Source organism: Manis pentadactyla, chromosome 10, assembly GCF_030020395.1.
Source record: "Manis pentadactyla isolate mManPen7 chromosome 10, mManPen7.hap1, whole genome shotgun sequence".
In the NCBI taxonomy this organism is placed as follows: Eukaryota; Metazoa; Chordata; class Mammalia; order Pholidota; family Manidae; genus Manis; species Manis pentadactyla.
Window position 1 is genome coordinate 97065231 of NC_080028.1, and position 26358 is coordinate 97091588.

At 40.7% G+C, this 26358-nt stretch overlaps 1 pseudogene; it reads right to left on the bottom strand.

Annotated features, from left to right (window-relative positions):
* Positions 1-959: 959 nt before the first annotated feature.
* LOC118922118 (vomeronasal type-2 receptor 116-like) lies at positions 960-25101 on the bottom strand (annotated as a pseudogene).
* Positions 25102-26358: the final 1257 nt, after the last annotated feature.

A 26358-nucleotide genomic window follows, 5' to 3' on the forward strand; every position in this document is an offset into this window, starting at 1 on the left:
CTACAAAACTTGAGGATGTTATACTCACTGAAATTAGCCATTCATGGAAAGACATATGATTCTACTTATATGAAGTACCTAGAGTGATCAAATTGATAGAGAATATAGAACGGTGAAATCCAGAAGCTGGGGAGTTGCTTAGTGGCTATGGAATTTCAGTGTGGGAAGATTCTGGAGACTGGTTGTACACAGTGTTAAGGTACTTAACACTACTGGACTGTACGCTGAAACGTGGCTAAGAAAGTAACTCTTATTATGGGTATTTCATCACAATTTAAAAAAATTTATGCAAGAAAATTACCTTGGGTTGAATTTTCATCATTAATAAAATATTCATTTGGATTAAGAAAAGGTATGATCCAAAAACATGGACCCAAACATGAAATAGCTGAAAACATTAGGAACATTCCCACTAACGCCAATAACAATACAAAACTCACAATTACTACTACCAGTAAACACTGTATCAGAGAATCTTGCCAATATCTCAAGAAAGAAAAAAGGGTAAAGCTTGAGCAGGAAAAAAAATTCATTATATTATTTTTCATACCATAGAAGTCCAAGAGAATCAATTTACAAACCATTGGAACCAACGAGTAAGCTCAAGAAACAACACGTTACTTAATAACCCAAATAACCAGTCAGAAAATGTAATAAAACATCAATAAATAAAATGAAAACGTTGGAATAAGTGGAGTGAAAGCACACTCCTGAGTGGGAAATTTTATTGCAAAGAGGTCAGTTCTCTCGCAAACTAGTCTTTAAATTCAAAACGATTCCAATCCAAATCTCTTAGTGTGTGTTAAGAAATTTGCCAAGGCAATTTAAAAAGTCAAATCAAAGAGAACACTGGTAATGTTGTGAACTGGTAACACAAAATGACTGAAAAAGAGCAACAGTGACAAACAGGTGCCGTGAGAACAGGTGCTGTGAGAACAGGCAATGAAATCCAGGAAATTAAAACAATGTGTTACTTATTCAGGGAGAGAATCAACGAAAGAACCGTGGGTCAGGGACACAGATGTTTATATAGGGATTAAATTTATAATAGTGATGACATTCCAAATCAGTGGGAAAATGGTTAAAACATTGAGGGGGCAAGGTGTGGGAAAGAGAACTGCTTAATTTTAAAGTTTCCTAAATGTTTTACGAAATTCATGAAGTAAAGCCTTAGAATATTTATTTTCCCCCAGAGTTTGTTTTACCCATTATCCTGGCAGGGTAGTTCTCTCTGGCTTTAGGAGAATATTATAGAACTTGGGGCAAAGGTGCATCCTTGTAACCCCGCCCTGGAAGCCAAGATGAGAAAGATCTCCACAGCCACCATGACCTTCCCTTTGGTGCTGTCGGACACAGGCGGAAATGTGATCTAGATGCCACACACCACCAGCATGCTGAATGCCAGGAACTTGGCTTCATTGAAAGTGTCAGGTAGCTCCCGGCCAGAAAAGCCCAGGAGCCCAAGTATGCTAAGGAAAGGTAGTACACAATGACAGCCCTTCTTGCCCACAATGGTAAGGAGGGTCGGCCCAGAATGGGCATCTCTGTCAGGGAAAGGGGAGAGGTTCCCAGCCCGACTACACAGACAGTAAACTGAATCAGTGAGCATATGGGAATGGTAGAATTAGGTGCCCCTGACAGCAACCCCTGCCTCATCTTTCTATCTAGTGTTGTGACCTGGAAAGCCAGAACTAGTGATGGGTTTAGCCAAGATGGTGCAAACAGCCACAGTAAACACAATGCCAAGTGTCATTCATCAGAGGATGCCTGTGGCGGTGTTGGGACAGCCAGTGAAGAGTGAGGAGCAGGGGAAGCACAGGGTGAGGGAGATGAGCAAGGTGTAGCTGAGAGCCTACTAATTAGCTTTGACCATGGGGTTGTCGCTGTCCTTCACTAAAGTCCTGAGAACCACAGCGGTGAGGACAAAGAGCTGCACAGGCAAGTGTCATCCCCACAGGATCTTCACCGGCCAAGGAGGTCGAAACCTTTGGGAGGCAATGATCTCAATCACTATGGGGACTGACTGAGCACTTCATGTATTGCTTCACATCTGGCAAGCAAAGCAAGGTGGCATTATCTTGGGTTCAGCGATTCTCACAAGTCTCCTGACTGCATTTGGCTAAATCGCTATAACTGGATGCCAATGAAAGGAATGTTACAGAGGGAAAAATTCCAAGTTAATGTTGCCCATTTTTTCTTGGTATATCAAGGGCCAAGGAGCCCTAACATCACCTCTTTTGTTCATCTTCCATATGCAAGGGACCAAGGTTTTTATAAACAGAGATTACACCCAAATATATCACTTAAATATAGATATAGTAGGACATATCCTGGATTCATTCACTCAAAAGCAAGCATTTCTTGGTAACTTGAAGTGACCCATATAATATCTCAAGTTTTGCACATGTACAGATGACCAAGACCTAGATTCTCACTTGAGAAGTTTCAAATTTACATGATTTCTGCTATCCAAATAATTGCAAACCTATTTCCTGTTCACTACCACTTCCACTATTTTTGTTCAGATGTAACTGCTATTCTAACAAAATAGCTCCCTAATGAGTCTCCCTGTCTTGTCTTGAATCCCTCTCATCCATTTAATTACACCTTTTAATGTTTCTGTTACTTAAATCATTTCATATTGCTTTCTTGCTTAAAATTCCAGAATTAGAGACAGAGTTCAGGCCGCCTCCTACTCCTGCCCCGTGGGTTCTGCACAGCACTGTCTCCTCCCACCATGGGGTCTCCTTCCAGGCCTGGGACCCAAAACAAAAAAAATCCTTCAAAAATTGAAATATGTAAAGGATGATGATGAGATTATTAGACTTTTATACACAAGTATAGGTAAACGTTTTTCCGTTAATCTGAAGCAGATACCAATCGCATGGAGGGATGGAAGTTGGGGGGAAGGGGTCTTCTACCTTCTAAATAAAGGATAATGTACTCAGCAATATGTTGGGAGGATCATTAGGAGATGAGAAATGTACAAAAAGAAATAGAATTATAAAAGATGTTTTGCTCAGTTTCAAATCTAGGACTAAGAAAAGGTTAGGAAACTCTATTTCCTTTTCACCAACTGGAACTCTGCTATCAATTCAGAACTTAAATTAGAACTGTCCACTAACAGATTTCTACAGGCAGGTAGAGTACCAACATTTAACACTGTTTCAGAGGCAGTACTTTAAAATTCAACAACTAATTTAGTCTCACAGATGAAGCTGAGAGTCTATAGGAGGCCGAAAAGAGATCAAGAGTACCAGCAACGGTGGTTGGTAAGCCTCATGATGGAAAAAGGATTATGAGAAAAAAAAAAAATCCCACAATTATTCTCATGTTCTTCTAGAGCAGCGCTTCCCAAACATTAGTGGGCATTAGCATCATGCGGAGGGGCTTGTTCCAAGCAGTTGGCTGGGCCCCACCACTAGAGTTTCTGATTAGGAAGCTCAGAAATTACATCACTAATAAGCTCCCAAGTGGTGCTGGTGCTGGTGGTAGAGGTAACACACTTTGAGAAACACTGTTCCAGACAGAGTTCAAACTCCTAGCAGTGCAAAAAAAGGCCCATTATTATCTAGGTTCTACCTACTTCTCCTGTAGCAAGCACCTTTCTGAACGGGGTTGGGTAGCGAGCACAAAAAAACTAATTTTAATGTGCACCTGTGCTATTCCAGACAATTTGCTTGATAAATCACATAAGATCTCTCAATTCTCACACAATCTTGTGAGTAGGTAGACAGTATCAACCCAATGTGTAGAAAAAAATAAAAGAGGCTTAAAGAGCTTAAGTAACTTACCTGCCATCTTGGAGGTAGTGTGGGCTGGGCACCAGGGTCCGTCTAGGGTGAGGCAAGTGAGACACCTGAGGGGCAGATTTAAGGAAGCACTCACTTTATGGGCCAATCCTACCCTTGCAGGACCCTGGAAGTGGTGCCTCCTTAAATGTTACCCCCCAGACATCTCACTTAACTTACCTTAGTCCCAGAGCTCCTCAAGACTGACTCCAAAGCCTGTGATCTTTCCATTACACACATTTTGCTAACTTTAATTTCACTGTAACCTTTTCTCTTAAAATGCTGTCTTTCTCGTAGAACCATAGGGTTTAGATAAATTTCTGTATTTTGATTTTTTTCTCAAGATTTAATTTATCACTGTAAAACTCCTATAGGCCAATCTCATTTATAAAATGTTAAATCTTGGAATATAATATTAGGAAATATAATCAAGTACATCAAAGAAATAGCACACAACACTCAATTAGGGCTTTTTAAACATTTCAAAGGGAAGGACTTGAAAGAACATTCAACTGAAAGTCGGGCAGAAGTGACTTCAAAATAGTCCAAATATTAGCATCATTATATTGAATTATAATAAACAAAAACAAACACCACCACACCTAAAGCTTTCCTTTTTAGTGTTATGGTATAGTTCAAATTGAGTGAAAATGACCCATTTCCTGAAGGTTTGGTGGAATTTCCACGTGAGCCAGTCTGTGCCTAGTGCCCTTTGATATCCTTCAATACTATCAAAATCTTAAATCTATCCTCAGTCCTGAAAATGCTCCATTATCCTTACACCTGTGCATATAACACATGCTTCCTCTTCTTCCTGGGACATCATTTCTTCCCTTCTACACCTGACGCACTGTAAACACCTGTCTTCACTGAGCTTGAGTCATCTCCCCTGAGTAGCATTCCTTGCCCACATAAGGCTTATTGACTCCATGTTTCCCCAGCATACCCTGTTTATATTTCTATAATCACTTTTTACACTTTACCATACTTTTTGTTTACTTGCCTGCTTATCTCATTAGGCTGGGGATATTCAAAGGCAATATGGTTTATCTGGAAGAGAATAAGATTGGGAGTTAGAACAGTATTCAAATTTGGGCTCATCTACTTACTAGGGGTCTGATCTTACTAATCAATTTTGTTAATAAAAAATTATGCAAAACTTGGCAATAATGCAAGAGGATGGCCAAATGCCCTTTCAATGGCAAAATGCAGCATTATTTAATAAGCCAGCCCAAGGCTTACTTATTTACCTAGAAGAATGTATGTTTAGCTTTGTGATTTACTATTCAGTTAGAGCCCAGACACTGTGCCATTATGTGTTAACCTGATTTCTGTCCAGGTGAAAGACAAACTCAAAGGTTATTATTGCCCTTAGGACATTAACTATTTTTCTATCTGACCTAGAAATCTTATCCTAACATTGTTCTGTTGATTTGTGTTGTCAAAAATGCTTTTACTGATGAACTATATAAATCTGTTACAAAAGGTCTTGGAACCAGTTTTATCATTTTATTGATCTTCACATTAATTAGTCAAATAAGATCTTTGATATATGTTTATTCTATATTTTTGAGCATCATGGGCTTAACCTTTAAAAACATATGCTCACAGTAAACTGGTAATTATGATAACATCTATGTTTTGCCAATGGGTTTCAGCCCTGGTTCACTGTGAATTCTGTGAGACCCAGAAATGACAATGGAAAACGTTCTTGGAGTAAAAGGGTTTATTACCCAACTTTATTCCCACGGTGGCAGGTCAATCACTAGAATCCCCTCCACTCATGGTAAGTCTGCATGCAGCACACTGGTCTCTGCCTCTGGACCTCTCAGCCCTCACAGCATTCTCAGTCTGTCCTCAGCACTACCACCACTCCAGGGTCTGCTCTCCTGCAGCCAAGCAGCCCTACAGCCGTGCAGCAGCTCACAGCACTGGGTGGAGCTCTTTATATAGAGTCAATAAGTGTATTGCCCACACGTGTGTAGTGAGCAAGCGGACCAGGGCCAGGTGAAAATCCTGGCCATAGAAACCTTCACTTTCTCCACAACCCACTCCAGTGGGTTTTTTTAATGGAAAAAAATGAGTTATATATTTATATACCTGTAACACAGTCTCTCAATAAGTGGTGTTTGTAGTTAGCATCACCTCCTCTTGATATGGTATATTACATGTAATGGACACCTAATATATATTTGTTGAATACATATATTGCTGAATATAAATACAGTTATTTGTTGAATGAATGAATGAATGATCAACAATGAGATGGGACAAGATAGCCACACATTCATCTTCAATAAGCTTAAATATCTAAGTGTTAATTGACACTAAAAATGCTGTGTTTCAGTCTCTTTTCCTAAATCTGAGCTATGTAATATTTTTAATCAAAGTTTTAATTTTGAGATAATTATAGATTGACATGCAGTTGTGTGAAAGAATAAAGATTCTGTGCACCCTTTATCTAGGTTCCTCCAACAGTAACATTGTGCAAAACTATAGTACAATATCACAACTGGGAAATTGACATTGATATTCATTCATTGCCAAAACTCTTTGCTGAGGGTTTCTATTTTTTCATTTGTTTCAAGCATGTTCATAATTGCTTACTGGAGCATTTTTATGATCACTGCTTTAAAATAGCTATTAGATAATTCTGACATCTCTTATCTCTCTGTTAACCATCTATTGATTTTCTTTTTTCATACAGTTTGAGATCTTCTGGTTCTTGTTATGATGTGTGATTTTTTAAAATTAAGGTATCATTAATGTAAAATCTTATGAAGGTTTCACAAGAGCAACATTGTGGTTACAACATTCATCCATATTATCAAGTCCCCCCCAGCCAACTGCGGTCACTGTCCATCAGCATAGTAAGATGCTATAGAATTATTGTTTTCTCCATGCTATACTGCCTTTTCCATGGCCCACCTATGTTATGGGTGCTAATTATAATGCCCCTTAACCCCCTTCTCCCTCCTTCCCCACCCGCTCTCCCCAGCCCCTCCCCTTTGGTAACTGCTAGTCCCTTCTTGGGGTCTGTGAGTCCTCTGCTGTTTGGTTCCTTCAGTTTTGCTTTGTTGTTATACTCCACAAATGAGTGAAATCATTTGCTACTTGTCTTTCTCCGCCTGGCTTATTTCACTGAGCATGATATCCTCTAGCTCCACCCATGTTGTTGAAAATGGTAGGATTTGTTTATTTCTTATGGCTGGATAATATTCCATTGTTTATATGTACCATATCTTCTATATTCATTCATCTACTGATGGCCACTTAGGTTGCTTCCATATCTTGGCTATTGTAAATAGTGATGCAATAAACATAGAGGTGCATATGTCTTTTTGAATCAGGGATCTTGTTTTCTTCAGGTAAGTTTCTAGGAGTGGAATTCCTGGGTCAAATAGTATTTCTATTTTGAGTTTTTAAATTAACTTTCATACTGCTTTCCACAATGGCTGAACTAATTTACATTCCCACCAACAGTGTAGGAGGGTTCTCCTTTCTCCGCATCCTTGCCAGCACTTGTTGTTTCTTGTCTTTTGGATGTTGGCCATCCTAACTGGTGTGAGGTGATATCTCATTGTGGTTTAAATTTGCATTTCCCTGATAATTAGCGATGTGGAGCATCTTTTCATGTGCCTGTTGGCCATCTGAATTTCTTCTTTGGAGAAGTGTCTGTTCAGATCCTCTGCCAAATTTTTAACTGGGTTATTTGCTTTTTGGGTGTTGAGGCATGTTAGTTCTTTATATATTTTGGATGTTAACCTCTTATCGGATATGTCATTTACAAAATTTTCTCCCATATTGTAGGATGCCTTCTTGTTCTACTGATGGTGTCCTTTGCTGTACAGAAGCTTTTTAGTCTGATGTAGTCCCATTTGTTCATTTTTGCTTTTGTTTCCCTTGCCCAAGGAGATGTGTTCAGGAAAAAGTTGCTCATGTTTATATTCAAGAGTTTTGCCTATGTTTTCTTCTAAGAGTTTTATGGTTTCATGACTTACATTCAGGTCTTTGATTTGTGTATGGAGTTAGACAATAATCCAGTTTCATTCTCTTGAATGCAGCTGTCCAGTTTTGCCAACACTAGTTGTTGAAGAGGTTGTCATTTCCCCATTGTATATCCATGGCTTCTTTATTGTATATTGATTGACCATATATGTGTGGGTTTATTTCTGGGTTCTCTAGTCTGCTCCATTGATCTATGGGTCTGTTCTTGTGCCAGGACAAAATTGTGTTGATTACTGTGGCTTTGTAGTAGAGCTTGAAGTTGGGGAGCATAATCCCCCCAGCTTTATTCTTCCTTATCATGATTGCTTTGGCTATTCAGGATCTTTTGTGGTTCCATATGAATTTTAGAACTATTTGTTCTAGTTCATTGAGGAATGCTGTTGGTATTTTGATAGCGATTGAATTGCATCTGTAAATTGCTTTAGGCAGCATGGCCATTTTGACAATATTAATTCTTCCTATCCATGTGTCTTCTTTAATTTCTCTCATGAGTGTCTTGTAGTTTTCAGGGTATAGGTCATTTGCCTCCCTGGTTAGGCTTATTCCTAGGTATTTTATTCTTTTTAATGCAATTGTAAATGGAATTGTTTTCCTGATTTCTCGTCCTGCTAGTTCATTGTTAGTATAAAGGAATGCCACATATTTCTATGTATTAATTTTGTATCCTGCAACTCTGCTGGGTTCAGTTATGAATTCTAGTAGTTTTGGGTGGATGCTTTAGGGTTTTTCATGTACAGCATCATGTCATTTGCAAACAGTGAAAGTTTAACTTCTTCCTTGCCAATCTGGATGCCTTTTATTTCTTTGTGTTGTCTGATTGACATGGCTAGGACCTGCAGAACTATGTTGAATTAAAGTGGGGAGAGTGGGCATCCTTGTCTTGTTCCCGATCTTAAAGGAAAAGCTTTCAGTTTTTTGCTGTTAAGTATGATGTTGGCTGTGGGTTTGTCATATATGGCCTTTATTATGTTGAGGTACTTGCTCTCTATACCCATTTTGTTGAGAGTTTTTATCATGAATGGGTGTTGAATTTTGTCAAATGCATTTTCAGCATCTACGGAGATGATTATGTGATTTTTGTCCTTTTTGTGGATGTGGTGGATGATGTTGATGGGTTTTTGAATATTGTACCATGTTTGCATCCCTGGAATAAATCCCACTTGATCATGTGGATGATCTTTTTGATGTATTTTTGAATTTGGTTTGCTAATATTTTGTTGAGTATTGTTCAATCTATGTTCATCAGGGATACTGGTGTGTAACTTTCTTTTTTTGTGGTGACTTTTGATGCGTGATTTTTTAATGAAAACCAGAACATTTTGGTATTATGATAGGAGGCTCTGGATTTTACATGCACTTTCTATTTTATCTGGCTTCCTTTGACATTGGCCTGGTTGGGATAGGGTCAGGCACACAGCCTTTCACTGCTATGTGAGATAAAAGTCCAAATTTTCCATCTAAGCCTCTGTTGACTCATTATGAGGGGAGATCTCATTTCTCCTTGGTGGGGGTAGGTTTTCTTTGATGCAACATTATCATGCTAATAACTAATTGATATTGGAATTGGTACCTGGAAGTAGACAGCAATCTATGTTCATCAGGGATATTGGTGTGTAACTTTCTTTTTTTGTGGTGACTTTTGATGCTGTAACAAAAACAACATGTGGCAGTTTGGGAACATGGTTGTGGGTTGTGAGAAAACTCTCAGAGGGGGTTGGAAAAGTGGTCATAAAACTATTATAGGGGACTGGAAATGGTGCCCCTTTTATAGAGAGGGAAAAATGTGATGAAACTGTCCTTTGTGATAATTAGGAAGATAAGAAATATATCTAGTGAACTCATGGACTTGGGCAAAATAGCTTTCCAGGCAGAATTTGATCTCAAGTGCCTGAGATAAAGAGACAAGCTCAGAAAAGAATTGTCTAATTTGTAAAATTAGAGCTTACAGAGAATATATAGAGTCCAGAAATTGCACTGTTGGAAAATTAAACCACTTCTCAGAGAGTCAAAGGTTTAACTACTTACATAGCTTCATAAAAAAGACCCAATTCAGGTTAATGTTAGTAAAAAATAGCCTCAGAATGAAGAAGAGATAAATGATTTGTTTGGCTTTACACTCTTACAAGACCTTCAATGTAATTAAGTGGCTAGTAGATCCTTCCAATTGGACAAATTGGCTTCTAGGAAGTTTACGGGTATGATCCCACAATAGTCTGATGTACCTGAAGTACCAGTGATTAAGTCTAGAAAGCAGGGTGTGCCTTATAAAGATCTGTGAGTGTGGCTTTTGACATAAGGAGTTGACTAGAATCAAATACACAGAAAACTCACAAAGTTTCTGAGAGAACTGTATTGTCAAAGACACTGAGACTGCTTGGGATGTTAAATGACCTTTAGACCCCCAATTTTATTTTATTTTTATTTTATTTTTATTTTTTTTGTGTGAGGGCATCTCTCATATTTATTGATCAAATGGTTGTTAACAACAATAAAATTCTGTATAGGGGAGTCAATGCTCAATGCACAATCATTAATCCACCCCAAGCCTAATTTTCGTCAGTCTCCAATCTTTTGAAGCTTAACGAACAAGTTCTTACATGGAGTACAAATTCTTACATAGTGAATAAGTTACATGGTGAACATTACAGGGGCAGTCATCACAGAAGCTTTTGGTTTTGCTCATGCATTATGAACTATAAACAGTCAGTTCAAATATGAATATTCATTTGATTTTTATACTTGATTTATATGTGGATACCACATTTCTCTCTCTATTATTATTATTTTTAATAAAATGCTGAAGTGGTAGGTAGATACAAGATAAAGGTAGAAAACATAGTTTAGTGTTGTAAGAGAGCAAATGTAGATGATCAGGTGTGTGCCTGTAGCCTATGTGTTAATCCACGCTAGACAAGGGCAATAAAACATCCACGTATGCGGAAGATTTCTCTCAGAACGTAGACCCCGAATTTTATAAGGGAAGAAACAATTGGAAAATCTAAGGACATACTTTGGAATGCCCTTTTTGCAAATGACAGGAAAAGAATTGTGTGCTACAGTGGACAATGAAATAAAGATCTACTTGTAGGGATCCAAATTGCAGTATAATCCAGAAGCATTCTCAATTTCTAAGACCCGACAACATTTGTTCAGTGAGGTTTCAGAATTGCCTGTCAATGACTGTTATATGCTTCCCCATCTTTCTCTTTGTGATTGGAAGTGTGTATTGCAGTTATCTTGTTCCTGTTCCATGCTGGGTGGGTGTGGGGCAAATAACTTCTTATGTTAATTCATAGGTCTTCCATAGAATCAAGAGGAATTTCAATCAGAACTGATGTGGATTCTGAGATCTCTGTCTTTGAACCTGGTACTGTGATTCTAGCAGACTTCTGGAGATCTTGGGGGTGTAATAAGCATAGTTTGCATGTAGAGAATCATGAATAATTATGATCCAAAAGGACAGACTGTACTGGACTGCATTACCAGCCTTAATTATTATCTCCTTAAATGCTCTTTTCATGTGACTTGCCATGTAACTTTTCAGCTCTTCCTATTAGAGGTGGGACATTATGCCCTACCCATAAACTTTGGTAATATGACTTGTTTTTGCCAATAGGATATAAATAGAAATGAGGAAGCAAGGGAATATGTTTGCTCAATTGGGCTTAGCCTCTTAAGCTCCCACAGCCGACATCAACAGTTTCTGTTGGGTAGCTGCGTTCCCTCCAGTCTGTGTCTCCCAATCAAAAAATGAGAAAATCTGAGCCCAAGACATGGAATGGAGCCAAACACATAAACTCACAACCTGAAGCAGAGCAAGTGAGCTCACCCCCAGCTCACATGTGCATGAATAAGAACAAATAGTTGTTTAAAGCCATTGATCTTTAGGATGGTTGCTCCATAGTATTACTGTGACAGTTGGTAGCCAATACACACCCTGCAACCTGAGATAACACACACACACACACACACACACACACACACACACACACACGCACACACACACTCAGTATTCATTTGTTTCTCTATGACATGTAACCCAGTTACTGCTTTTAATTATTTTTAGGCACCTAACAGTGGCACTCAAGGAGGCAAGATTCCATTCCTCCTCACCCCATCTCACTTTACCTGTGGCTATTGGTTGAGTTCCAGCAGTGTCCCCATCTGAGCTGAAATTGCCCATATGGTTCCTGCGATAACTGCTATGGACTTGTTCCCTTACACAGGGGTAGGTTAGGGATCCCCTTGCTTAGTCCAAACAATCAAGTCAGGCAGCTTTCAAAAGTCCTTTGCTCACTGTGCAATGCACTGCAGAGATCAAATCCTAGGGATATGTTGGGTGAAAAATGGGGGTTTCTGTTATCTCCTCAATGGCACAAACTAAGGCTAGAATATACTAGTAGTTTGATGAAAAAAACCTGTATGAAGGGCATAAAAATCCTTAGGAAAAGGCTCGAACCATGTGAGTTAGGATTATTTTGTAATATAAGAAAAAGGACACAACATGGGAAGTGAAAGCCCAGCAAACTCATTCACCAAGTGGGAATGACGGTCTTAGCTTAGACATTAGAATTTGGACTTAATGAATTATTTGACTCAGGTCTGGAAGACTGTAATGTAGTGCCAAATATTCAGAGAGGAGGTGTCCATATCCAGAGAAGAAAAGGGTTAATGAACACTCAGATCATGCTCAGGATGGATCAATCAGTTATCTTAACATAGGACATCGAATGTATGATATTCTAGTTAATGATAAATACTGTACTTTGGTGGTATAGTAACATGAATTTAGAGGTGGACATGGGAAAGAGTATTTTCAAGCTACTGCATATGGAGCTCCATCAATTCAGTGCCAGTGACCCAGACAGAATGAGAAAGTTAATGAAACAGGAAGATAGAGAAAGTATAGAACCAAAAGCTTCAAATACCAAAGATTAAATCTAATGAAATATGTGTAAGATCTCTACATTACAAACAACAAAATATTTTTTTATTAAGGCATCATTGATATACAATCTTATGCTCAGGTTTCACATGAGCAACATTGTAGTTACTACATTCCCCCTGTTATCAAGTCCCCACCACATACCCCATTACAGTCACTGTCCACCAGCATAGTAAGATGCTATAGAAACACTACTTGTCTTCTCTGTGCTCTGCTTCCTTCCCCGTGCCCCCCTTATATTATGTGTGCTAATCATAATGCCCCTTAATCCCCTTCTCCCTCCCTTTCCACCCACCCTCCCCAGTCACTTTCCCTTTGGTAACTGTTAGTCCATTCTTGGGTTCTGTGAGTCTGTTGCTGTTTTGTTCTTTCAGTTTTTGCTTTGTACAAACAACAAAATATTTTTAAGAATAGTTTAAAAGACTTAAATAAGAGGAGGGATATAACATGTTGCTGTATTGGGAGACTATATTTAAAGGTATCAGTTTTCTCAAAATACACCTATGGAGTCAATGCAATGTCAATTGAAATAAAAGCAGTTTTGGGTAGGTAGAGGGGGAATTATATAGTGAGTCAAGAATAGTCAAGATAATCTTGAAGAAAAGCAAGGTGGATGGATTTACATTACTAGATGTCAAGACTTAAGCCATAATAACTGAAACAGTGTGCTATTGGCACAAGGTTATATAAGCAGACAGATAGGGCATAATAGTCTGGAAGCATACCTCACATATGACAAATGACATTACAATGCAGTGGGAAAAGGATGGTTTTTCAATAAGTAATGCTGGGTGAATTGGATATCAATATGAGATAAAGTATGTTTTAGTCCAACCTCACACCATACATATACCTAATTTCCAGGTGAATTTTTTTTTTTTAAAATAATTATTTTTTATTGAAGGGTAGTTGACACACAGTATTACATTACATTAGTTTCAAGTGTACAACACAGTGGTAGAACATTTATATACATAATTCTAGGTTCCAGCTATCACCCTACCAAGCTGTTACAATATCTTGACTATATTCCTTATGCTATACATTACATCCCGGTTACTTATTTATTTTACCATTGGAAGTCTGTCCTTTTTTTTTTTTTTTTTTTTTTTTTTTTTGTGAGGGCATCTCTCATATTTATTGATCAAATGGTTGTTAACGACAATAAAATTCTGTATAGGGGAGTCAATGCTCAATACACAATCATTAATCCACCCCAAGCCTAATTTTTGTCAGTCTCCAATCTTCTGAGGCATAACAAACAAGTTCTTACATGTAGAACAAATTCTTACATAGTGAATAAGTTACATAGTGAACAGTACAAGGGCAGTCATCACAGAAACTTTCGGTTTTGCTCATGCATTATGAACTCTAAACAGTCAGTTCAAATATGAATACTCATTTGGTTTTTATACTTGATTTATATGTGGATACCACATTTCTCTCTTTATTATTATTATTTTTAATAAAATGCTGAAGTGGTAGGTAGATACAAGATAAAGGTAGAAAACATAGTTTAGTGTTGTAAGAGAGCAAATGTAGATGATCAGGTGTGTGCCTGTAGACTATGTGTTAATCCAAGCTAGACCAGGGCAATAACATCCATGTATGCAGAAGATTTCTCTCAGAACGGGGGGGTGAGGTTCTAAGCCTCACCTCTGTTGATCCCCAATTTCTCACCTGATGGCCCCCCTGCGACTGTGCCTGTCTTAGGTTGTTCCTCCCTTGAGGAATCTTACCCGTCTCTGGCTAACCAGTCATCGTCCGGGGCCATACAGGGAAATGTGAAGTTGGTAAGTGAGAGGGAAGCCTTATTGTTTGAAAAAGTTAGCTTTTTACTTCTTTGCATATTTATGCCCTGTGGCTTCTATGCCCAGCATTTGTCTTGAGGTATCTTTACCACTTGGAAGAATTATGATACTCGGTAAATTTGATATGAGGCACGAATTCTATTTAAGGGTTGTAATTAGGAAGGAAGAAGAAAAGCTATAGAAGTAGCAGGCGGAAGAAAACATGGGAAGATTGATTATTTCTTTGATATATCTTCTTGTAGAGTTCTTCAGCATGTATAGGTTTTAAGCTACTACTTAAATTGCGCACACACATTAACATAATAGGAGTATAATTACATAACCAAAGCATATCTGTAATTACCAGCCATCTCCAGTGAAACCAAGAAAACCAGTTAGGCACCTTAGGCATTTGTGAAAACTTATCTATGATATGGTGGATATTGTCCAACTGAACTTGAACAGTCTGAGAGAAATCAGACAAATTAAAACAACCCATTCCTGGGGAATGTTCACATCCCTTATGTTCTTTTAACAGTAAATAGTTTGTAGTTGTAAGACTTTGGAGTGCTACAATTTGCACTTCTCCAAATTCTTGGTTGAGTTCCAACAGTATAGATCCAGTCAAATTTGTTGTTTTACTGTATGCACAGGCCAGCTTAGATATCTCCTTCCTCATTCCCATGGCAAGTCCAGGAACTGGTGGGATGAGTGCATCTACAGCTGTAGCAGTGTGTGGATCTTTGTTGGGGTTTTTTGATGATCATCTTCTGGCATGAGTCTTCCAGAGAGTGCAGATGTTGGAAGTTCTTTTTCATATCGTATCTTAGTTCATTTTCGGGGTAGCCCAATTAGGCTTTGATCCTCTGTATAAACACAAACAGACCCTTTGCCTGCACTTTTATATGCCCTTTATACCCTTGTGTAGAACTCGTTGGAGGTTACCACACAGGAACTGCCCTTTTTTTTTTTTTTTGCTTTGTTTTTGGTATCACTAATCTACACTTACATGACGAATATTATGTTTACTAGGCTCTCCCCTATACCAGGTCCCCCCTATAAACCCCTTTACAGTCACTGTCCATCAGCATAGCAAAATGTTGTAGAATCACTACTTGCCTTCTCTGTGTTGTACAGCCCTCCCTTTTCTCCTACCCCCCCATGCATGCTAATCTTAATACCCCCATACTTCTCCCCCCCTTATCCCTCCCTACCCACCCATCCTCCCCAGTCCCTTTCCCTTTGGTACCTGTTAGTCCATTCTTGAGTTCTGTGATTCTGCTGCTGTTTTGTTCCTTCAGTTTTTCCTTTGTTCTTATATTCCACAGATAAGTGAAATCATTTGGTATTTCTCTTTCTCCGCTTGGCTTGTTTCACTGAGCATAATACCCTCCAGCTCCATCCATGTTGCTGCAAATGATTGGATTTGCCCTTTTCTTATAGCTGAGTAGTATTCCATTGTGTATATGTACCACATCTTCTTTATCCATTCATCTATTGATGGACATTTAGGTTGCTTCCAATTCTTGGCTATTGTAAATAGTGCTGCAATAAACATAGGGGTGCATCTGTCTTTCTCAAACTTGATTGCTGCATTCTTAGGGTAAATTCCTAGGAGTGCAATTCCTGGGTCAAATGGTAAGTCTGTTTTGAGCATTTTGATGTACCTCCATACTGCTTTCCACAATGGTTGAACTAACTTACATTCCCACCAGCAGTGTAGGAGGGTTCCCCTTTCTCCACAGCCTCGCCAACATTTGTTGTTGTTTGTCTTTTGGATGGCAGCCATCCTTACTGGTGTGAGGTGATACCTCATTGTAGTTTTAATTTGCATTTCTCTGATAATTAGCGATGTGGAGCATCTTTTCATGTGTCTGTTGGCCATCTGTATTTCTTTTTTGGAGAACTGTCTGTTCAGTTCCTCTGCCCATTTTTTAATTGGGTTATTTGTTTTTTGTTTGTTGAGGCGTGAGAGCTCCTTATATATTCTGGACGTCAAGCCTTTATCGGATGTGTCATTTTCAAATATATTCTCCCATACTGTAGGGATCCTTCTTGTTCTATTGATGGTGTCTTTTGCTGTACAGAAGCTTTTCAGCTTAATATAGTCCCACTTACTCATTTTTGCTGTTGTTTTCCTTGCCCGGGGAGATATGTTCAAGAAGAGGTCACTCATGTTTATGTCTAAGAGGTTTTCGCCTATGTTTTCTTCCAGGAGTTTAATGGTTTCATGGCTTACATTCAGGTCTTTGATCCATTTTGAGTTTACTTTTGTATATGGGGTTAGACAATGGTCCAGTTTCATTCTCCTACATGTAGCTGTCCAGTTTTGCCAGCACCACCTGTTGAAGAGACTGTCATTTCGCCATTGTATGTCCATGGCTCCTTTATCAAATATTAATTGACCATATATGTCTGGGTTAATGTCTGGATTCTCTAGTCTGTTTCATTGGTCTGTGGCTCTGCTCTTGTGCCAGTACCAAATTGTCTTGATTACTATGGCTTTATAGTAGAGCTTGAAGTTGGGGAGTGAGATCCCCCCTACTTTATTCTTCTTTCTCAGGATTGCTTTGGCTATTCGGGGTCTTTGGTGGTTCCATATGAATTTTTGAATTATTTGTTCCAGTTCATTGAAGAATGTTGCTGGTAGTTTCATAGGGATTGCATCAAATCTGTATATTGCTTTGGGCAGGATGGCCATTTTGACGATATTAATTCTTCCTAGCCATGAGCATGGGATGAGTTTCCATCTGTTAGTGTCCCCTTTAATTTCTCTTAAGAGTGACTTGTAGTTTTCAGAGTATAAGTCTTTCACTTCTTTGGTTAGGTTTATTCCTAGGTATTTTATTTTTTTTGATGCAATTGTGAATGGAGTTGTTTTCCTGATTTCTCTTTTTGTTGGTTCATTGTTAGTATATAGGAAAGCCACAGATTTCTGTGTGTTGATTTTGTATCCTGCAACTTTGCTGTATTCTGATATCAGTTCTAGTAGTTTTGGGGTGGAGTCTTTAGGGTTTTTTATGTACAGGGAGGGGCAGAAGATGGCGGCGTGAGTAGAGCAGCGGAAATCTCCTCCCAAAACAACATATATCTATGAAAATATAACAAAGACAACCCTTCCTAGAATAAAGACCAGAGGACACAGGACAATATCCAGACCACATCCGCACCTGAGAGAACCCAGCGCCTCGCGAAGGGGGTAAGATACAAGCCCCGGCCCCGTGGGAGCCGAGCGCCCCTCCCCCCAGCTCCCGGCGGGAGAAGAGCAGGCAGAGCGGGAGGGAGACGGAGCCCAGGACTGCCGAACACCCAGCCCCCGCCATCCGGGCCAGAGTGCAGGGCGCTCGATACTAGGAAAACAGGGCAGCAAGAACAGTGAGCAGGCACTGGAGGCTGGGAGACAGAGGGCATAAGAAAAGCGCGCGACCATTTTTTTTTTTTTTTTGCTTTTTTGCTGTTTTGTTTTGGCGAGCGCTTTTTGGAAGTCTTAAAGGGATAGGGACCCCAATACTAGGGAAACAGGGCAGAAAGACCGGTGAGCAGAGGCCTGAGGCTGGCACCGGAGAATAAAGAAAAACGAACAACCACCTTTTTTTTTTTTTTTTAATTAAAAACTTTTTTTTTTTTTTTTTAATTAAAAAATTTTTTTTTCTTTTGGTGTTCGTTGTTTTGTTTTGGCGGGTGCTTTTTGGAAGTCTTAAAGGGGCAGGGCGGGTCACTTAATCCAGAGGTAGGGAATCCGGGATCTCTGGGCACCCTAACCCCTGGGCTGCAGGGAGCAGGGAGGCCCGTTACGGAGATAAATAGCCTCCCAGCAGCTCCTGCTCCAACGCGACTCCACCATTTTGGAGTAGCTACCCGAGCCAGGCCACGCCCACAGCAACAGCGGAGATTAACTCCATAGCAGCCGGGCAGGAAGCAGAAACACTGTCTGCGCGCAGCTGCGCAGCACAAGCCACTAGAGGTCGCTGTTCTCCCAGGAGAGGAGGGCCACAAACCAACAAGAAAGGAAGTCCTTCCAGCCGTCACTCGTCCCAGTTCGGCAGACTATTCCTATCACCATGAAAAGGCAAAGCTACAGGCTGACAAAGATCACAGAGACAACACCAGAGAAGGAGACAGACCTAACCAGTCTTCCTGACAAAGAATTCAAAATAAGAATCATAAACATGCTGACAGAGATGCAGAGAAATACACAAGAGAAATGGGATGAAGTCCGGAAGGAGATCACAGATGCCAGAAAGGAGATCGCAGAAATGAAACAAACTCTGGAAGGGTTTATAAGCAGAATGGATAGAATGCAAGAGGCCATTGATGGAATTGAAATCAGAGAACAGGAACGCATAGAAGCTGACATAGAGAGAGACAAAAGGATCTCCAGGAATGAAACAATATTAAGAGAACTGTGTGACCAATCCAAAAGGAACAATATCCGTATTATAGGGGTCCCAGAAGAAGAAGAGAGAGGAAAAGAGATGGAAAGTATCTTAGAAGAAATAATTGCTGAAAACTTCCCCACCCTGGGGGAGGAAGTAATCGAACAGACCACGGAAATACACAGAACCCCCAACAGAAAGGATCCAAGAAGGGCAACACCAAGACACATAATAATTAAAATGGCAAAGATCAAGGACAAGGAAAGAGTGTTAAAGGCAGCTAGAGAGAAAAAGGTCACCTATAAAGGGAAACCCATCAGGCTAACGTCAGATTTCTCAACAGAAACCCTACAGGCCAGAAGAGAATGGCATGATATATTTAATACAATGAAACAGAAGGGCCTTGAACCAAGGATACTGTATCCAGCACGACTATCATTCAAATATGACGGTGGGATTAAACAATTCCCAGACAAACAAAAGCTGAGGGAATTTGCTTTCCACAAACCACCTCTACAGAACATCTTACAGGGACTGCTCTAGATGGGAGCACTCCTAGAAGGAGCACAGCACAAAACACCCAACATATGAAGAATCGAGGAGGAGGAACAGGAAGGGAGAGAAGAAAAGAATCTCCAGACAGTGTATATAACAGCTCAATAAGTGAGGTAAGTTAGGCAGTAAGATGCTATAGAGGCTAACCTTGAACCTTTGGTAACCACGAATTTAAAGCCTGCAATGGCAATAAGTACATATCTTTCAATAGTCACCCTAAATGTTAACGGATTGAATGCACCAATCAAAAGACACAGAGTAACAGAATGGATAAAAAAGCAAGACCCATCTATATGCTGCTTACAAGAAACTCACCTCAAACCCAAAGACATGTACAGACTAAAAGTCAAGGGATGGAAAAACATATTTCAAGCAAACAACAGTGAGAAGAAAGCAGGGGTTGCAGTACTAATATCAGACAAAATAGACTTCAAAACAAAGAAAGTAACAAGAGATAAAGAAGGACACTACATAATGATAAAGGGCTCAGTCAAACAAGAGGATATAACTATTCTAAATATATATGCACCCAACACAGGAGCACCAGCATATGTGAAACAAATACTAACAGAACTAAAGGGGGATATAGACTGCAATGCATTCATTCTAGGAGACTTCAACACACCACTCACCCTAAAGGATAGATCCACTGGGCAGAAAATAAGTAAGGACACGGAAGCACTGAACAACACAGTAGAGCAGATGGACCTAATCGACATCTATAGAACTCTACATCCAAAAGCAGCGGGATATACATTCTTCTCAAGTGCACATGGAACATTCTCCAGAATAGACCACATACTAGGCCACAAAAAGAGCCTCAGAAAATTCCAAAAGATTGAAATCCTACCAACCAACTTTTCAGACCACAAAGGCATAAAACTAGAAATAAACTGTACAAAGAAAGCAAAGAGGCTCACAAACACATGGAGGCTTAACAACACGCTCCTAAATAATCAATGGATCAATGACCAAATCAAAATGGAGATCCAGCAATATATGGAAACAAATGACAACAACAACACTAAGCCCCAACTTCTGTGGGACACAGCAAAAGCAGTCTTAAGAGGAAAGTATATAGCAATCCAAGCGTATTTAAAAAAGGAAGAGCAATCCCAAATGAATGGTCTAATGTCACAATTATCGAAATTGGAAAAAGAAGAACAGACGAGGCCTAAGGTCAGCAGAAGGAGGGACATAATAAAGATCAGAGAAGAAATAAATAAAATTGAGAAGAATAAAACAATAGCAAAAATCAATGAAACCAAGAGCTGGTTCTTCGAGAAAATAAACAAAATAGATAAGCCTCTAGCCAGACTTATTAAGAAGAAAAGAGAGTCAACAGAAATCAACAGTATCAGAAACGAGAAAGGAAAAATCACGATGGACCCCACAGAAATACAAAGAATTATTAGAGAATACTATGAAAACCTATATGCTAACAAGCTGGGAAACCTAGGAGAAATGGAGAACTTCCTAGAAAAATACAACCTTCCAAGATTGACCCAGAAAGAAACAGAAAATCTAAACAGACCAATTACCAGCAACGAAATTGAAGAGGTAATCAAAAAACTACCAAAGAACAAAACCCCCGGGCCAGATGGATTTACCTTGGAATTTTATCAGACATACAGGGAAGACATAATACCCATTCTCCTTAAAGTTTTCCAAAAAATAGAGGAGGAGGGGATACTCCCAAACTCATTCTATGAAGCTAACATCACCCTAATACCAAAACCAGGCAAAGACCCCACCAAAAAAGAAAACTACAGACCAATATCCCTGATGAACGTAGATGCAAAAATACTCAACAAAATATTAGCAAACCGAATTCAAAAATACATCAAAAGGATCATACACCATGATCAAGTGGGATTCATCCCAGGGATGCAAGGATGGTACAACATTCGAAAGTCCATCAACATCATCCACCACATCAACAAAAAGAAAGACAAAAACCACATGATCATCTCCATAGATGCTGAAAAAGCATTTGACAAAGTTCAACATCCATTCATGATAAAAACTCTCAGCAAAATGGGAATAGAGGGCAAGTACCTCAACATAATAAAGGCCATCTATGATAAACCCACAGCCAACATTATATTGAACAGCGAGAAGCTGAAAGCATTTCCTCTGAGATCGGGAACTAGACAGGGATGCCCACTCTCTCCACTGTTATTTAACATAGTACTGGAGGTCCTAGCCACGGCAATCAGACAAAATAAAGAAATACAAGGAATCCAGATTGGTAAAGAAGAAGTTAAACTGTCACTATTTGCAGATGACAATTTCCAGGTGAATTTTAAATCTAAATATGAAATATAAGACAATAAAGAATCTTTTAGAAGAAAAATTGGAAAACTATTTATGACCTGGGAGTAGCACAAACTTCTTAAACAGGACATAAAAACAAAATACAGGATAAAAATCAAAAGATTGAACTACATTAAGATTAAGAACTTCCAATTATCAAAATTTACCATCAGAAGAATAAAAAGGCAAGCTACAGAGTAGAAAAAGATATTGGGACATATGTTGAACAAAGAACTCCAAACCAGGGTATATGAAGAACCCCTAAAAACTTGCTAAGGAAAAGGCAGACAATTCAACAGAAAATAGGCAGAGCATTTGAACAGGAACAGAGAACATTCAAATAAATATGTAAAACACTCTTAACATGGTTGTGGTGTATGAACACAATGGATGCAAACTTGCTTAGCAATGAGAGCAAACAGACTTAACAGAGGAACAAAAAGATTACTATAAAAAAGGCATATCTTTGCTAGGACAGTATTGAAACTCTTTCCAAAAAATTTCTGGATCTAGTTTAAATTAATCAAGTGAGAAAAAACCACCATTAGTCATGCCTCCAACCCTGTATACACAGGACTTCATTTTTGAAAAGCAGGGGGATTTTCTAAACTGCACACCAAGAATGGAAAATGCAGGGTCCAAAAGAGAAAAATTAGAATATTATCTCAGAAACCTCCCCACAAATTACAGTCAAAACCCTAAGTCTGCAGTGATGGAACAGGCAGAGCTGGGAGGGAGTCAGCAGCCTCAGCTCTCTGCCAGGAAATAAAAGCCCATGTTTAATTCCCTTCTTCTGAGGAAACCCATGGGATGGGTGCCTTGGGCCCATATCTAAGGCCTGGGCACATGTGAGTGCACAAAGGATGTATAGACATGTCTTAGGGGACATGCTCAGTGCCCTTGCTATGAATTAGAGAGGCATTCTCTTCTCTCCTCAGCTGGTTGGGACTTGGGAACCATATCTGAGACTGTGTCCAGGTGGAAAACACCAGAAAACAACGTTTGTACATCACCCACTCCAGCCCCAGGCCCTGTAATTTCATCAGAGCCCCTAGAGTGCATCCCCAAGGACCATCCCCCTCTGAAGCAAAGGATCCTTCCAGCAGAGTCAGTATGCCAAGTCACAGAGTGATTGACAGCTCTAATTTCTGTGTTGGGGTTCTCTGAGAGAGTCTTAATGTCATGACCCCCAAAAGCCAAGGCAGAAGGACCCTGCTGGGACCATGCAGCCCTCCATACCAGGGCCCACAGTGTCTTGGCTGTACCCTGCAAGGCCTCCAGAGGACCCCTAACCTTCCAAGTGCTTTAGAATCATGTAACCCTGCCAGAGGAAATGGCAGTCAGATGAATATTATTCATACTTATAAAGGAAGGGAATTCTGTCACAGGGATGAACCTTGAGGACACTTAGCTAAGGGAAGTAAACCTGTCACAAAAGGACAAACACTGTATGACCCCATTTCTGTGAGGTCCCTAGAGGAGTCAGATTCATAGAGCCAGAAAGTAGAAGCTGGGTGCCAAGGACCGAGGCAGGTGGGGAGAAGGAGAGCGAGTGTCTCATGGGTCCAAAGTTCCATCTGGAGAAGATGGCAAAGTCCTGAAGGCGGATGGTTGGGATGGCTGCACAGTCATGTGAATGTACTTACACCACAGAACTGCACACTGAAAAATGGCCAACATGGTAAATTTAATGTTCTGTGTATTTTACCACAATTAAAAAATAATTAATTTAAAAAGAGATTAGTTTGAATACCAGACTGAATTGAAAAGCCACCTTCTTATCCCATGTCCTTCTCCTCCTTCCACCATCCTCTCCACTGACATCAATATATTGAAAGCCCTCACCCTGGGTAGGTTCCTAATTCCATAGAACTGGTGTCCTGATAAGACAAAGAGACATCAGAGTTCTCCCTCTTCCTGTGCATGCAGAGGAAGGGCCATGCGAGCAGACAGAGAGAGGGTGGTACCTACAAGCCAAGAGGCCTCAGAGTGGAATCGACCCTGCTGGTACCTGGATCTTGAACTTCCAGGCTTTCCAGAACTGTGAGAAAATACACTTGTGTTCAAAACACCCAGTCTCTGGTATTTTGTTATGGTAACCTGAGCTGCCTAATTCATCTCAGGTAGGCACATTGCTTGTCATGATTACGTTATGGAGAGCCTCTTTCCAAGATGAAATTAAAGGGTCCTGAATTCTCTCTTCATTGCTTAAAAATTTCAGTGTATATCTGGGAAATAACAAATTGCTTGAAAGTAAGGTGGAATGCCCCACAGGGGAAGGGAGTCCAGCAATTCTGATGACTCACGGTGTGTCCAGCTCCCCAGGTGGTTGATGTATGTGCCTGGAGGATCAGAATCTCTGAACTTGAGTGCCGGTTCCTTGGACATCCCCCCTCCCAGAATCCAGCCACAGGGCAGTGTGAGCCCAGCTGCCTGGGGGTGCTGTGGTCCACAGCACTGGCGGAGCTCTAGCCACGTGAGTGTGCCCTCTAGGACATCCAGCCTAGTCCAGCCACGACACGGCCCAGCACCCTCTGATGGCCACCCCATGGAAGGCACTCAGCAAGAAGTGCCCAGCCAAACCCTCTCCAAATACCTGACTCATAAAATAGGGACCAAATAAAATGGCTCTTGTAGGCTGCTCGGTTTGGGGTTCTTGTATGAAGTAGCAACTGGTAACTGGAACAACCACCCAAAAGATACACACACACATCTGCCTGGGTCAAGGGAACTGCCAGAGAACCACATGGGAAACTGGAGGAAGCAGGGTAACCTTTAAGTTCCTGTGAGTCATGGCAGTAGCAGGGCTGTGGGTCAGTTCAGAGGAAGGAGTGCCAAGGTCTAAGCAGGGGTGACCTTGGACTCACAAGGGTTAGGACAAAAGAGAGAGGGAGGGTCCTAACTTTATTGCGCACCTTTCATGTGCTGTGTCTCCTTGACACCAAGCCTTGAGCTCCCAGCATAGCTCTAGGCAGGCCAGCCGTGGCAGTGGGCTGTGGCAGCCAGCTTTCAGTGCACCTGGTGATTGCCTCTGGGCAGTCACACCTTGTGTGGTGTCCTCAGACATGAATGGGCTGACCTGGGAAGCACTAACACATGGTGGGCATGGTGTATGACTTCTGCTTCCTCTAGTTTCTCTCAGTTGTCATCTCTTCTGGTCGCCTACATCTTACTCTACCTGAGGTGAAGGAGGGATGTTCCATTTTCCTACTGTGGGATGACGGGCCACCCTGAAACAGTGGACAGTAATGATCTATTATTTTGCTATGAATCTTGGGTTGACTGGGTTCAGCTGGTTACCTCCTGCTTGGGTCTCTCATGGGGTGCAGACAGGCTGGGGCTGGGGTAATTCTGAGGGCTCTTTTTCTGCATCTGGTTTGGAAAGACTCAGACAGCTGGAGGCTGGTATGCCTGGGCTTCATCAGACATTATTGCCCTTCTTGTAGATACGCAGATATGATAGATAGATATAGATAGATAGGATGGATGTACATGGATGACATAGATGGATAGGTAGGTAGATAACAGAGAGATGAACAGGTAGGTATAGATGACTGAAAGATAGAGACAAACAGATGATAGATAAAATCATACATTCACACATACACACATGCAGTACCACACGTTCAAGAGTTTCTGCATCTTCAATCAAGTTTCCATGGAAAGGATAAATCTTGGCCAGAAGAGGTGAATGTGAAAATTTGGACCCAGCAGAGGCCCTCCTGCCCCACGGCCAGTAGCCAATCTGCAGAATTCTCAGCCAGCCTGTCACAGGAGAGGCAGCAAGTCCCTGAACTAACCAATGTTGGCTCGGCATTTCCCTAGTCCCGCCTATCTTTGACCCTTGAAGAGGGAAACCTGTCTCAGCCTAGCTTTTCCTGTATCCCGGGCACCACGCAGCCTCCACACCACGAGAGAGTCTTGTCGGAACTCTGGGCCCAGCAAGTGATTCCGAGGGAGGGCTGGAGAGAGCGCGGTGGGAGCCTGTCCCTCAGGCCCTGCAGCGCATCCCCCGAGGCTGCCCCCGCTCCGCGGTGACAAGGGCCCTCCTGGAAGGGGGATGTTCACAGTGCTTGGGGAAAGGCTTGATCAGCATCAGCTGTGACCCAGTGATTTCATGCTGAAACCTCTGTGAAAGGTGTTTGAAGTTATTTTCCAAAATGGCAGATGAACCTGGAGCTGGCAACACCGGAGCCCAACTTCAAAACCAGTATGGCCTCCTGAGGTCTGGGGAGAATTAGTCTATGAAAATAATAGCTGACAGGTACTCAGCGCTCCCTGTTTGCTCCATGGGCTGATTATCCAGGAGGGAAGGACAAGGGAAGGAGAGTAGGGAAGGGAAGAGAAAGGAAGGGAAGGGAAGGGAAGGGACAAAAGGGCGCGGGAGGAGGAAGGGTGCAGAGGGGAGGCAAAGGGGAACAATGAGCTCCTGATACCAGCTGAAACTGTCGCATGCTGGTCGCCTTTCTGCTCAATGAATTGACCAATTGACCATCTTTCCTTCTATGTTCACTGTGTTAAGGCCCTGGGGAGTTGAGCTCGGAACACAGAGGTTTAAGCAAATCCCTCCTTCCTTC